At 41.4% G+C, this 14,043-nt stretch overlaps 1 pseudogene; it reads left to right on the top strand.

Annotated features, from left to right (window-relative positions):
* Positions 1–6,121: 6,121 nt before the first annotated feature.
* LOC136867553 (5S ribosomal RNA) lies at positions 6,122–6,240 on the top strand (annotated as a pseudogene).
* The last annotated feature ends 7,803 nt before the right edge of the window (positions 6,241–14,043 follow it).

The raw sequence follows: 14,043 nt of genomic DNA, 5'->3' as shown, positions 1-14,043 counted from the left end.
ACTGAGTGACCGGAATTTGAACCGTGGGACCCTGCAGTGAGAGGCCGGCGTGCTGCCGCCTGAACTGTGGGTGCTCTTTTTGAACATTCTTCTCATAATATATAATACCGGTAGTATTTAAATTGGATCCCTCTGAACATACTTTATCTCCAAGTAATTAATTTTGATGAGCAATTCGATTTTAGTACCGACTAGCAATGGCCCCTGACAATTAATAACCACACGGTAATAAAATACGTCAATTGTGCACTGCAAAACACATCGTTGTTGTCAAACGAACGTACTCGCCCAATGTCGTATTTCCTTGTACAAATCTACCAGGCACAGTACCTCTACACTGCGGGGTTGACTTTCAGTCTGCAAGCATCTGTAAGTTATCATATACAAGCCTATAAAATATTAATAATAGCACTTCGGCTTTTCTGCTTCCGACGTTTTATTTATTTATTTATTTATTTATTTATTTATTTATTTATTTATTTATTTATTTATTTATTTATTTATTTATTTATTTATTTATTTATTTATTTATTTATTTATTTATTTATTTATTATGGCTTCTTTCATGTGGCGAAGTTAGGGCACACGGCCCTCTCTTACACTTAAACACAATACAACAAATAATATTAAGGTTTCCTATTACTAATTACACTATTTCCTAAATTAAGCTTAAGTTACACACCCACACAATATGCAGCTTACCAGCCCATTTATTCAGTCCTCTTTTCTATATCACACAGACACTTGCACACACCCTTACAATGTACACACTTATCAACTACCCTTACGTTTACATTATATAAAACTAACAGAAACAATTTTTAATTTTACAATTACCAATCACACGCACACAATACACACTTCAATCGGTAACTCTCAACAGGAAGTCTCGGCAAGATATTTTAAATTTGAGGAAAGAGTCAATGCCCCTGACACTTACTGGCAGGGAATTCCAAAAAAGCCTGGAACCGGTTACAATAAAAGATTTATTATACACAGAAGAGTGGTGAAGAGGAATAGCTAAAGTGGAGCCCGAGCGAATGTTACGGTTATGGAAGGAAGAGAGGAAGTGAAGTTTAGATGAAATATACCGGGGGGAGTTACTATGCAGGAGTTTGTGTATTAAAACAAGTATATGATATTCACGTCTCTTAACAGGTTTTAACCAGTGCAGTGCTTCTATATATATAAGAACATCCTGACAGACAAGAGGCATTCGATGACAGCAGAAAATTTGAAAAACTGTTTAGTTATTAATTGCACCTCCAAATGAAAATTAGAGGTTGAGTAATATCTGCATTTTTAACTTTTTTCGGTTTTGTTTCCTTTTCTGTGTACAAGAATACATCAGATAAAGCTTGAATATTAATTATATATTTTTAATCTATTACATATTCAACTACATATTTTGTCAATGAATAACAAAAGATTTTCTTCATAATCTATGAACTGCATTGTATTTTCGTACAATGAAGTGTGCACTAGTAGGGGCATCAAGCGTAAAACATAGATCGACAATTTCCGTCACTTAGACAGCTTTTTCCTTCTCCTGTAAAATGTAGAAATTGTCATAAAGTCCCCTTTTAAAATCAAACGATTTAAAAAAACAATGAACAACAAAAAAAGATTACAGCCTTGTCTAACCCATGTAACTACTTGAAACCCAGAACTCACTCAAACAACAATTGAGGAATTGTGGATAAACGCAAGGAGATGTATAAAATAACGTACCCATGATCGGGTCTGATATTACCTTTAAAAGATTACATATTTCTGGTCTGGATTGCTCATGATATTTGATAGTATTCAACGACTGCAATGCATATGGACGATATACTAATTGTTTTTGTTGAAAACATTCCTTAGCAGATAAAGTAGGAGTCCCCACACAACGAAAAAAAAAATTTAAGCAATTTGCTCAATTGTACGGAAAGTTGAAGGACTAAAAGTCGCGGAAAAGTTTCAAATTTTGTGTCTTGGATATCTCTATTAAACTTTTAAAAAATCGGAAAGCACTTCTGGACTAAATGTAGTTCCTTAAAAACAGCCTAAAATCTCTTGTTTGTTTACTCGTTTTCATTTTTATTCAAATCCTATCAAAATTAATTTATTTACATAAATCTTTCTGTAATGTGCTCCCTGGTTCAATACCCTCAGGCTTTTTTTTTTAATTTTTTGAAAAATGTCCACGCCGAATGTAGTTATAATGGCTTAAGTGAAACTATACATTGACTCTCATTAGCGCTCGTAGTGGTAGAAAAACTCAAACTGCTAATCTAATAGACCGGATAACGATGATTAAGGAAATTATTGTAAATTTTACGAATAAATAATATATCCTCGTACTGTATTATATTTTATTTACCTAACTTCGTAGATCATATCCCTAAGATATTTTCAACATTGAGTTGCTTGGTTGAAAGGAACTGTGACTTTTTGTTTTTGTTCTTTGTAAAGTGGAAATTGCACCTTTTGAATAGATACTCCTCAATTGCGACTGTGGACCGATCGTTAACATGAATGTCTTTGATTGACTCTGATTAATAAATCCATTTTTTTTTTTTTTTTTTTTTTGCTATTGGCTTTACGTCGCACCGACACACAGATATGTCTTATGGCGACGATGGGACAGAAAAGGGCTAGGAGTGGGACGGAAGCGGCCGTGGCCTTAATTAAGGTACAGCCCCAGCATTTGCCTGGTGTGAAAATGGGAAACCACGGAAAACCATCTTCAGGGCTGCCGACAGTGAGATTCGAACCTACTATCTCCCGAATACTGGATACTGGGCGCACTTAAGCGACTGCAGCTATCGAGCTCGGTAAATAATTTTACTTGAGTCATGAAATTTTTGGGAATATTTTCTCAAAGCGTAGATTTTTCGTATAACAACAGTTTTAAATATTGCAATTTTTCACAATATTCTGCGATCATCTCCTCATAGAATGAGCGTATGTTACAAATATCTTTGCAATAGATCCTCCCTTGGAACACTTGGCTGCTAGGAGACTCTCTGAGTCAATAATTCCTGTCCTTGACCGTTGTCGCCGTCTGTCTCAGATCCACGACGTATCGGAAATTGATGGTGTCTGAAGGGCACGTCGGCAGTAGTGACAGTTCTCCCGGGACATGAATTTATCCCTACCTCCTCCATGGCCTGCCAATAATGTACATCACGTCCTCAAGGCGTATCCTGCAGAACTGCTGTTATTAATTCTCCAAAGTCACATTGATCATCAATCACATGCATATGTGAAGAAATAAGCGCCGCTTTAAAGACATACGAAAGCAACTAGTTTCAGACTATCTGTTCCAAGGTAGCCCGTGCCCTTGGTTTACTCTGGTCGTACACACAAGTCGTTTTCAGAGGCATCATTTTTATTGTTATTAATTCCTCCTCGTTCTTAACCTAGTTACCCTCCAGGGTTCGTTTTTCCCTCAGACTCAGCCAAGGATCCCTCCTGTACCACCTCAAGGGCAGTGTCCTGGAGTCTGATACTTCGCGACGGAGGAATACAACAGGGTAGAAGGACCATTACCTCGCCCAGGCGACCTCACCTGCTATGCTGAATGGGGAATGGGAAAAATGAAATGAAATGGCGTATGGCTTTTTTAGTGCCAGGAGTGTCCGAGGACCTGTTCGGCTCGCCAGGTGCAGGTCTTTCGATATGACTCCCGTAGGCGACCTGCGCGTCGTGATGAAGATGAAATGATTATGAAGACGCACATAAACCTAGCCCCCGTGTCAGCGAAATTAACCAATGATGGTTAAAATTCCCGACCCTGCCGGCAATCGAACCTGAGGGCCCTGTGGCCAAAGACCAGGACGTTAACCACATAGCCATAGAGCCGGGTGGGGAAATGGAAAGATTAGAAGGGCTAGACAAGGAAGAGGGAAGGAAGCGGTCGTCGTCTTAAGTTAGCTATCATCCCGACATTGCCTGACGGAGAAGTGGGAAACGACGGAAAACCACTTCGAGGATGGCTGAGCTGGGAATCGAACCTCTCTCTTCTCAGTTGATATCACGAAGCTGCTAATCACACTAATCACTACACCACAGAGAAGGACATTTTTTATTTTTTTATTTTTTATTTATTTTATTTATCCGCACCGAAACAGATGGTCTTATGCCAACGATTGGATCGGAAAGGGCTATAAGTTGATAAGGAAGTGCCCGTGGACTTCATTAACGTACAACGTACATTTACCTGGTGTGAAAATGGGAAACCACTGAAAACTATCTTCAGTGCGGTTCGAACCCACTATATTCCGAATGCAGGGCTAGTGGTTTAACGTCGTACTAACACATCGAATCGTTTCGGCGACGCAGATAGGTCTTAGGGCGACGATGGGACAGGAAAGGGCTAGGAGTGGGAAGGAAGCGACCGTGGCCTTCATGAAGGTTGAGTCCCAGCGTTTGCCAGGTGTTGAAATGGGAAACCACGGAAAATCTTATTCAGGGCTGCCGACACTATCTTCCGAATGCAAGCTGATATCTACGTGACTCAAATGGGAAGGTAGTGGCCGTTGTCTTCATTAAGGGACAGTCCCAGCATTGCCCTGGTGTGAAAATGGGAAACCATGTAAAACTGTCCTACAATTACATTCCGCAGAGATATTTTTAGCTCGGCCACGGCTAATTTCCCCGCAGGCGAATATTCTCCATCTTCTTGAGTGCTATTCCCATCACAGGGTATATGAACAAACCGATATGAGTTACATAGATCCTATTAAACGCTGGGATTTAAAACATCATCTCCCGAATACAAGCTGACAACTAAGCGACCCTAACCGCTTAGCCAACTCGCGTGGTAAAGGAAGAAATAAATTTCCTCAAAAAATTAAACGCTATTGAAATGAATGTTTTTAATTATATAATTACAGTAAAACACGTATAAAGAAACAGGTTTTTCATTTAGAAACCTGGTAACCCGACATCCACTTCTTAATGCCAGGAGCAAGAAGAAGAAGCATGCTGTGAGTGTTGTAGTTCCTTCATGTTGTGTATTGCTGTGAGAATGTTGTCTGCCCAGCCCTCACTTTACAGGTATCCACTGTCCAATACAATAACATTCCTCAGAGATATTTTTAGCTCGGCCACGGCTAATTTCCCCGCAGGCGAATATTCTCCATCTTCTTGAGTGCTATTCCCATCACAGGGTGTATTAACAAACCGGTATGAGTTACATAGATCCTATTAAATACAAAATATTCTGCATTCCCTCACGTCTTCAAAGATTATAATGATTCTTAAGTCAATACAACTCAGCTTCCCTCGGCCAGTGCCCAGCACTTGGGAGACCGAACAAAAACGCACTCATTAGACGGATATTTACAACATACTCGCGTTTTTTTCATTACAAGCTAACCAAAAGAAATCAAGGAAGCTCTCTTTGTTGTGAAACCCAAGTGCTGTAAATTGCCAACACCAAAACCACTTCGCCAAACGCAGCGTAACGAGTCACCTGGTTTCCTAGAATAAATCGTTAGGTGTCGTATTGCGAGTAGCGGTTTCGTGTTTTTGTTGTCAAAGAAATGCAAATAAAAACAATGGTGTGTATGAGGGTATGTCCTCTACAGGACACCTACTGAGCCATGCATGTGCGCACGGGACATGGGGGAGTTGGTGGCAGGCATTGCATTACGAAAAAAGGATCAATGACCGCTGTCTTCAGGTAGAGGAAAAAAATAGGAGGCAAGTCATGAAGTTTTTGATATGACTGGAATTCGTCACGTGCAGCAGCCGAAGAACATTATTTTTAAAAAATATAATATCAAAATTTAGGACTCAAACTTATAGGGATGATACATACACCTTTGCTGCAATGAAAGCCCCTCTAAGTTGAACACCTACGGCTCCCTAAAAATATGTCCACGTAGTGGGGTGTCCATTCTACGGGGTGAGTGTACAGTATTCAGAAGTACACTGACAGCGCTGGAATTAAAAACTCTAAGCTAGAGTGCACTGCATATGCATAATAAAAACAGTAATTCTATGAATTTATATACAGTACAAACACGGAATTTCACGCCTACTCAAACGTTTTTGAAAAAAAGCACTACAGTATTGTCTTATGTTTTATTTGAAATATTGTACTGCTCAATGCTCACCCTTTACTGCTACCAACGGCCGTACTATGTTGAATACACCGGTTCTCGTCCGATCACCGCAGTTAAGCAACACTGGTCGTGGTCAGTACTTGGATGGGTGACCACTTGGGAACACCAAGTGCCATTGGCTCAATTCCCTTTGTCCGCCTCCGTAGCGTAACGGTCAGCGTTAGTATCTGCCGTCCATGGGGGCCCGGGTTTGATTCCCAGTACTGTCAGTAATTTAAGAATGGCAGGAGGGCTGGTATGTGGTTGAAATTGTACATGCAGCTCACCTCCATTGGGGTGTGCCTGAAAAGAGCTGCACCACCTCGGGATGAGAATATGAGTTTACTTTTACAGCTTAGCGAACAAAATCAGTCACAAGACTGTACGATTCTTGTACGTGCTCATTCTGATTAAATTTTCCTGCGTAATTCAAATAGCGTCCGCCTCTGTGGTGTAGTGGTTAGCGTGATTAGCTGCCACCCCCGGAGGTCCGGGTTCGATTCCCGGCTCTGCCACGAAATTTGAAAAGTGGTACGAGGGCTGGAACGGGGTCCACTCAGCCTCGGGAGTTCAACTGAGTAGAGGTGGGTTCGATTCCCACCTCAGCCATCCTCGAAGTGGTTTTCCGTGGTTTCCCACTTCTCCTCCAGGCAAATGCCGGGATGGTACATAACATAAGGCCACGGCCGTTTCCTTTCCTCTTCCTTGCCTGTCCCATCCAATCTTCCCATCCCTCCACCAGGCCCCTGTTCAGCATAGCAGGTGAGGCCGCCTGGGCGAGGTACTGGTCATTCTCCCCAGTTGTATCCCCGACCAAGAGTCTGAACTCCAGGACACTGCCCTTGAGGCGGTAGAGGTGGTATCCCTCGCTGAGTCCGAGGGAAAAACCGAACCTGGAGGGTAAACAGATGATGATGATGAATTCAAATAGAGTTTCAATCATTTCGTGTTGGTTATAAACAAAGACATTACGTTCCAACTCATTAATACACTGCACAGCCTTTTGATGAGTAGGTCGTTCCTTGGGGACAGAAATAGTTTCTTCTTCTACTACTACTTCTTATTCTTATTCTGAAGACAATCATTCTTCTGAAGAAAACCTTTTTTGTAACAATCCATCAAATGTTATATGAATATCATCGTTGGACTTCCAACGCATTATCGAAATCACAAAAAGCACCAACGTCTCACAATTCACTGCGAAGGATATCTCAATTCCACAGTTAAAACATTTCACAACTACTTCTTTAGATACACCCATCTATGCACCATGGATCCAGCAAATTGCGTGGAAGACCGTCATACTCCGTGTAAATTCGATAGTATTGTTACACTTATCAGCCAAATTACAGAAAGAGTCTCTGTCTTAACATTAATGTTACCGGGCGAGTTGGCCGTGCGCGTAGAGGCGCGCGGCTGTGAGCTTGCATCCGTGAGATAGTAGGTTCGAATCCCACTATCGGCAGCCCTGAAGATGGTTTTCCGTGGTTTCCCATTTTCACACCAGGCAAATGCTGGGGCTGTACCTTAATTAAGGCCACGGCCGCTTCCTTACAACTCCTAGGACTTTCCTATCCCATCGTCGTCATAAGACCTCTCTGTGTCGGTGCGACGTAAAGCCGCTAGCAAAAAAAAAAAAAAAAAACATTAATGTTTCCAAATGCTCCTGGACAGGCAGCATTTCCAGTGACAATGTTAAACTTACTTGCAATATACAATTAGAAAACACAAAATAAAATAGTTTTGAAACTGCCCAAACTGTCATTTAATAGCTGTCCACCGGGCGAGTTGGCCGTGCGCATAGAGGCGCGCGGCTGTGAGCTTGCATCCGGGAGATGGTAAGTTCGAATCCCACTATCGGCAGCCCTGAAGATGGTTTTCCGTGGTTTCCCATTTTCACACCAGACAAATGCTGGGGCTGTACCTTAATTAAGGCCACGGCCGCTTCCTTCCAACTCCTAGGCCTTTCCTATCCCATCGTCACCATAAGACCTATCTGTGTCGGTGCGACGTAAAGCCCCTAGCAAAAAAAATAGCTGTCCAATGTCCAGAGTTGAAGGGTGCCCAATGTACAGAGTATTTTTAACATGTAAAAGTATAGGTAGAGGCATGATTTTTTAGCATTAAAGATAAGCGCGACAAAAAACATTTTGAAGCGATTTTGAGATGTTTTAACGAATTATATGATTATAGTTAAGAAATTAGTGATTTTGTTTTCGCGAATTACAGCCAACGAAAGCGAAAAGGACAGTTTAAAGCGAAATTTACCTATTTGGGATAAGTGCGAAAATGCAGCGAAATTCATGGAAAATAACGAGCATGAAATTGTATTCCAATATCATGTGTGTGAGGGGAAACAGAAAAGAGAAAGAATAAGGATCTCTCATTTCGACAGAAGTATCTCTTCGTATTAATGTTCCATAAAATCCGTTAACAGTATGTCATATAATTGTGAAAGCTATGGCCATGCAGGGTGAAAGGGTAATTTGTTTTGTAATCTTCATTAGGGCTATATTATAGTCCTAATGTCCGACTCGTTGGCTGAACGGTCAGCATACTGGTCTTCGGTTCAGAGGGTCCCGGGTTCGATTCCCGCCCGGGTCGTGGATTTTAACCTTAATTGGTTAATTCCAATGGCTCGGGGGCTGGGTGTACGTGTTGTCTTCATCATCATTTCATCCTCATCACGACGCGCAGGTCGCCTACGGGGTCAAATAGAAAGACTGCACCTGGCGAGCCGAACCCGTCCTGGGATACCCCGGCACTAAAAGCCATACGATATTTCATTTCATAGTTCTAATCAAGATTACATAACGAGTTATGAATGATTATCAATATTGTTTCTCTTTATTTAAGTTTCACATAGTCCGGCTCCATAGCTAAATGGTTAGCGTGCTGGCCTTTGGTCACAGGGGTCCCGGGTTCGATTCCCGACAGGGTCGGGATTTTTAACCATCATTGGTTAATTTCACTGGCACTTGGGCTGGGTGTATGTGTTGTCTTCATCATCATTTCATCCTCATCACGACGCGCAGGTCGCCTACGGGAGTCAAGTCGAAAGACCTGCACCTGGTGAGCCGAACTTGTCCTTGGACACTCCCGGCATTAAAAGCAATACGCCATTTCATTTTTTTTCTTTCACATAAATAATTCACAAATCTCATGAATTAAACTTGTTTTAGGAATGAAATTGAAGCGATAGTATCAGCCGTATTTCGCGAAATAACGCGAAAAATTGTTCTCTTTTCCCGAAATCGAACATAAATTAATGCGAAAAAATTATGACCCTATGTATAGGGAATTATAAGGTGCACTCAGTATATGTCCAGTTAAAAGGTGTGTCCAGGAAAGAGGGATGTCGAAAGTGAAGAGTTTCACTGTATATGCCCTTCAGCGTTCAGTTTGTAGACATCTGTGATTACACTCAACTTCGCCACAATTCTCTATTTCTAACCAGCTCTTTGGCCAATAGATATAACACACAACAGAACAACTTTTTAGGAGACTGATACACAATTGCAGGGGTTCCAGGAGAAAGAAGAGAACGAACGGAATAACAACTGGGTAGAAGAGAGGAGAAAAAAAGCACAGTGAAATAATGAATAACTATTGGAAAGCAAGAAAAGAAGCAGGAAACAAACGAAAATGAATGCAGTGTGTTATATTACGGCCAAAGTCGAGGAAAGAAGAAGAATATATTAAGCATTGATGAATCCACAAAGACGTACACAAAAAAGGCCGTCAGTTGCGTACACTATTAATTTACGAATTATTACATAAATTCTACGCACATAACCTAATAAACTGCCATCATAACAAAATACACCTCCGAAATAATGAGAAGAATACGACTGCCATCTTAAAACATTTGACTGTTATAATAACATGTCGGCAGAATCACAACACGAGCTCACAAATACAACTCCTGTTAAACAATAACTTCACCCCACCATCAAGACTGACTCTTTATATATATTTATATGTTACCTGGCCAGGCTTCTAGAAAAATATGACCCAACAATTTTCTCTTAAATTCTAGAGTGCACAGTTACAATGTAAGGAAGGTTCTACATATATCTCGTCGTACATAGCATTTTTTCTGGATATTATGGTGTGTTGCACAATGCTATTTTGGATTATACATCATATATACAGATAATAATGAATTATGTACTATTAATTATGTGTTCTTATATTAAATAAACTCATATTAATATATATATATACAGCACATGTTTTATGACAACCTCACAAATAATATGATCGTGATTTGTACCAACTAAAGTCCGGACATAACTACGTAAATAATAATAATATTAATACTAAATGGATGTAAACGCTTCTCAGCCATACCTTAATAATAATAATAATAATAATAATAATAATAATAATAATAATAATAATAATAATTCGAGCGTGATATTGGAATTATTTACCCTCGGGTTAGAGAATATTGTTTTCAAGTTATATCAATCTATTTCACTTGCGTCACCACCTGCCAGGTTGCTTAGCTCTCTTCCACCACAGTTTCTCGTAAACTAAATTTCAGTAATAGAATTTATAACTGCAGGCAGTATGCGGTACTACAGCTAATAAATTTATATATACCATTTAGAATTAAGATGCCTGTTGCTTTCCATATACCTGGATACAATTCTAAACCTCTTCACAGTGTTTATATGGAGTGAGGGCATATGACACTGTTGATGGTGATATCTCCGCCAGATGGAGACTGTAAGCCTTGAGCAGACCCCTTGTTGCTATTCGAAAGGTGTAGGCTATGTGATGGTACCGGGTTTCACCCACTCCCTTCTCACTATCGTATATAACACCATTCACTTCACACACACAGAATTAATACATGCCAGTTCCTCTGTCCAAAGGAAAATGGTATGAAGTATCCTCGGCTAGGTAGGTAAGGGTTATTCTGCCCGAAGGCAGGTCCGAACCTCCGCAGAGGTGTTCCTGAGCCGGAGTTTACATGCGGTAGGGTGACTAGTTCCTTTCCGCTCCTCCATTCCCTTACACCTACCAACAGCGCGTGGCAACCATCCATCTCCTGACCACGCCCAATGTTGCTTAACTTCGAAGGTCTCACGGGATCCGGTGTTTCAACACGGCTACGGCCGTTGGCTATCAACTGAAAAGTGGCACCTTCCTGCTCGGCTTGCCGCATCGCTAACATCGTCATCCTCCGCGATCTTTCCAATCTGCTGTACCCATATTGACAATTAGTCAAGAAACAGATTACTCCCTTCCCCTACTTCCGTATAACCAGAAACCGAGAATAGAGAGTTTATTGTAACCTAAATTGTTTTGATACATGCATTATATATAATCCTTGTCGCAATTATTTGTGTCGGGTACTAGCTTATACATAATAATTAGATCCAAGTAGAGCTTTATTGACCGAGCGAGTTGGCCACGCAGTTAGGGTCGCGCAGTTGTGCGCTTGCATTCGGGAGATAGTGATTCGAATCCCATCGTCAGCAGCCCGGGTTTCCCAATTTCACACCAGGCAAATGCTGGGGATGGACGTTAATTAAGGCCACGGTCACTACTTTGCCTTCCCCATCTTTCCGTTGCCGAAAAATTATTATTAATATGATTATTATTATTAACAACAAATGCATCGCAATTGGGAAATATCCCGGTGGTAGTGTGATCATCATCATCATCATCATCTGTTTACCCTCCAGGGTCGGCTTTTCCCTAGGACACAGCGAGGGATCCCACCTCTAACGCCTCAAGGGCAGTGTCCTGGAGCTTCAGACTCTTGGTCGGGGATACAAGTGGGGAGAATGACCAATACCTCGCCCAGGCGGCCTCACCTGCTATGCTGAACAGGGGCCTTGGTGGGGGATGGGAATATTGGAAGGGATAGGCAAGGAAGAGGGAAGGAAGCGGCCGTGGCCTTAAGTTAGGTACCATCCCGGCATTCGCCTGGAGGTGAAGTGGGAAACCACGGAAAACCACTTCGAGGATGGCTGAGGTGGGAATCGAACCCACCTCTACTCAGTTGACCTCCCGAGGCTGAGTGGACCCCGTTCCAGCCCTCATACCACTTTTCAAATTTCGTGGCAGAGCCGGGAATCGAACCGGGGCCCCCGGGGGTGGCAGCTAATCACGCTAACCACTACACCGCAGAGGCGGACATGAGGAGGAAATTATGATGAAGACAACACATACACCCAGCTCCCGTGCGATTGGAATGAACCAATTAAGGTTAAAATTCCCGACGCAGCCGGGAATCGAACCCGGGACCCTCTGAACCGAAGGCCAGTACGCTGACCGTTCAGCCAACGAGTCGGACAATTCCCGGGAAAGAAAATAGCACAAGAAATACTTCTAGTTTTACATTCTAATGCCCAAGTGCACCAACCTTGTTTAAGATTCGGCTAACCAGTGTGTACGTACACGTGATTTAAATTTAAGGACTGGTTAGAAGGAAGTATGAAGCACCATTCTAAATTAATATTTAGTTAAAGCATGTTTATCTGGCGGTGGAATTAAACACTAGCGTGATGTTTAACTTGCTAGTGAAAAATAGTGAGCGCGCTTCGGTGATTTCGTGTTTCTTTTCTTCGGAGGAGGAATATTTATTTCTTCTTTGCTGACTACTTCTTAGAAACACGGAAGAACGAAACAGAAATAGGTCGTCCGTTTTTTCGGATTCTGAATCATTATCATCATGAAAAGATTCCATTCCCCTCCCTGAGGGAGAGGGGCGGGCCACGTAGAAGTTGATGCCTTCTCTCTGGCCAGGTGAAACCGTTATTGTGGCATAATTGCAGCACGTCGTGAATAATCCGAGCTGCTGTTGTTCTGTGTATATTAGTAGTTATCATCTACAATTGTTAAAGGAACGAGTGGCGTAATACTTCATTGTAGTGAGCAGTCTGTTGATAGAAGCAGAATGATTTCTCTGCGTTTTGAAATTGTAGCTAATTTTGCATTGTTTCCGGAGGAGATGAAACTGGGTTTTTTTTTTTTTTTTTTTTTTTTTTGTTTTGTTTTTAGATAATCAAAACCTCTCCACATTATTTACTAAGTTCTTCAAAAGGATCATCTCTCTTCATTATTATATATTCCCGCCCATTTCCATTCTGTTCCAAATATTCCAGATATCATCTTCAAAATCATCTCAAAATCTAGAAGCCATTTTACCTTCACTGCTAATCACTGTTTGTGTTTGGTAACCACTCGAACTTGACTGTTTAACTTTAACCGACAACAATCAGGGATTTAAATAAAAATCGGGAATGATGCTCCGCAACTTCGGTTAAACAAGGTTTAGGAAAAATCCTAAACGCTGATTAGGATAAACAAGGTTCGTGCCATAAATCCAGCAGAAAATCACAAATTCAGTGTCCGTCAATGTATTAGTGCGACTTTAAACAAGTAGACACAAAAAAGCTTTATTTCTATTTTACTCGTTATGTCGTTCCGAGCGTCAGTGGAGAGATGGCGTGGGAGGACATCAGCAGACGAATAAGTTTGTTAGGTCATCATCCCAGAGGCTTGCTGGATCCTCAAATAACGCTACCAAAGGTTATGCGGTTATAGATAAACGGCAGAAGCAGATGGCAAGACCAAAATGAGGCGTACTAGGCAAGGTGAGGAGTAAGATAGTTTGCCATTGCTTTCCTAACTGAGCCAGAAAGTGCTATTCCAGCATGACCCACCCTATGAGCAACACCTTTCATAACAATCAGATGCACTATTCATGATCTGAATGTCATTACTCAGCACCACTCATACCCCAGCAGCTTCCATATTGTCACAGCCATGGATCGGACTTGGACTTCGGTGGAAGCTACATTTTACTCTAGCCTGTGCCAAGTACTGCATCCATTAAGAAATGGCAGTAGGCGGGTTACACGTTATGACTCTAATCAGCGCTAAATACAGTCAAAATCGTTTATGTCCGACTCATTGGCTGAAT

This window comes from Anabrus simplex, chromosome 3 (assembly GCF_040414725.1).
Source record: "Anabrus simplex isolate iqAnaSimp1 chromosome 3, ASM4041472v1, whole genome shotgun sequence".
NCBI lineage: Eukaryota > Metazoa > Arthropoda > Insecta > Orthoptera > Tettigoniidae > Anabrus > Anabrus simplex.
The sequence above is the reverse complement of the archived record's forward strand: the minus strand, read 5'-3'. Positions and strand labels throughout refer to the sequence as shown.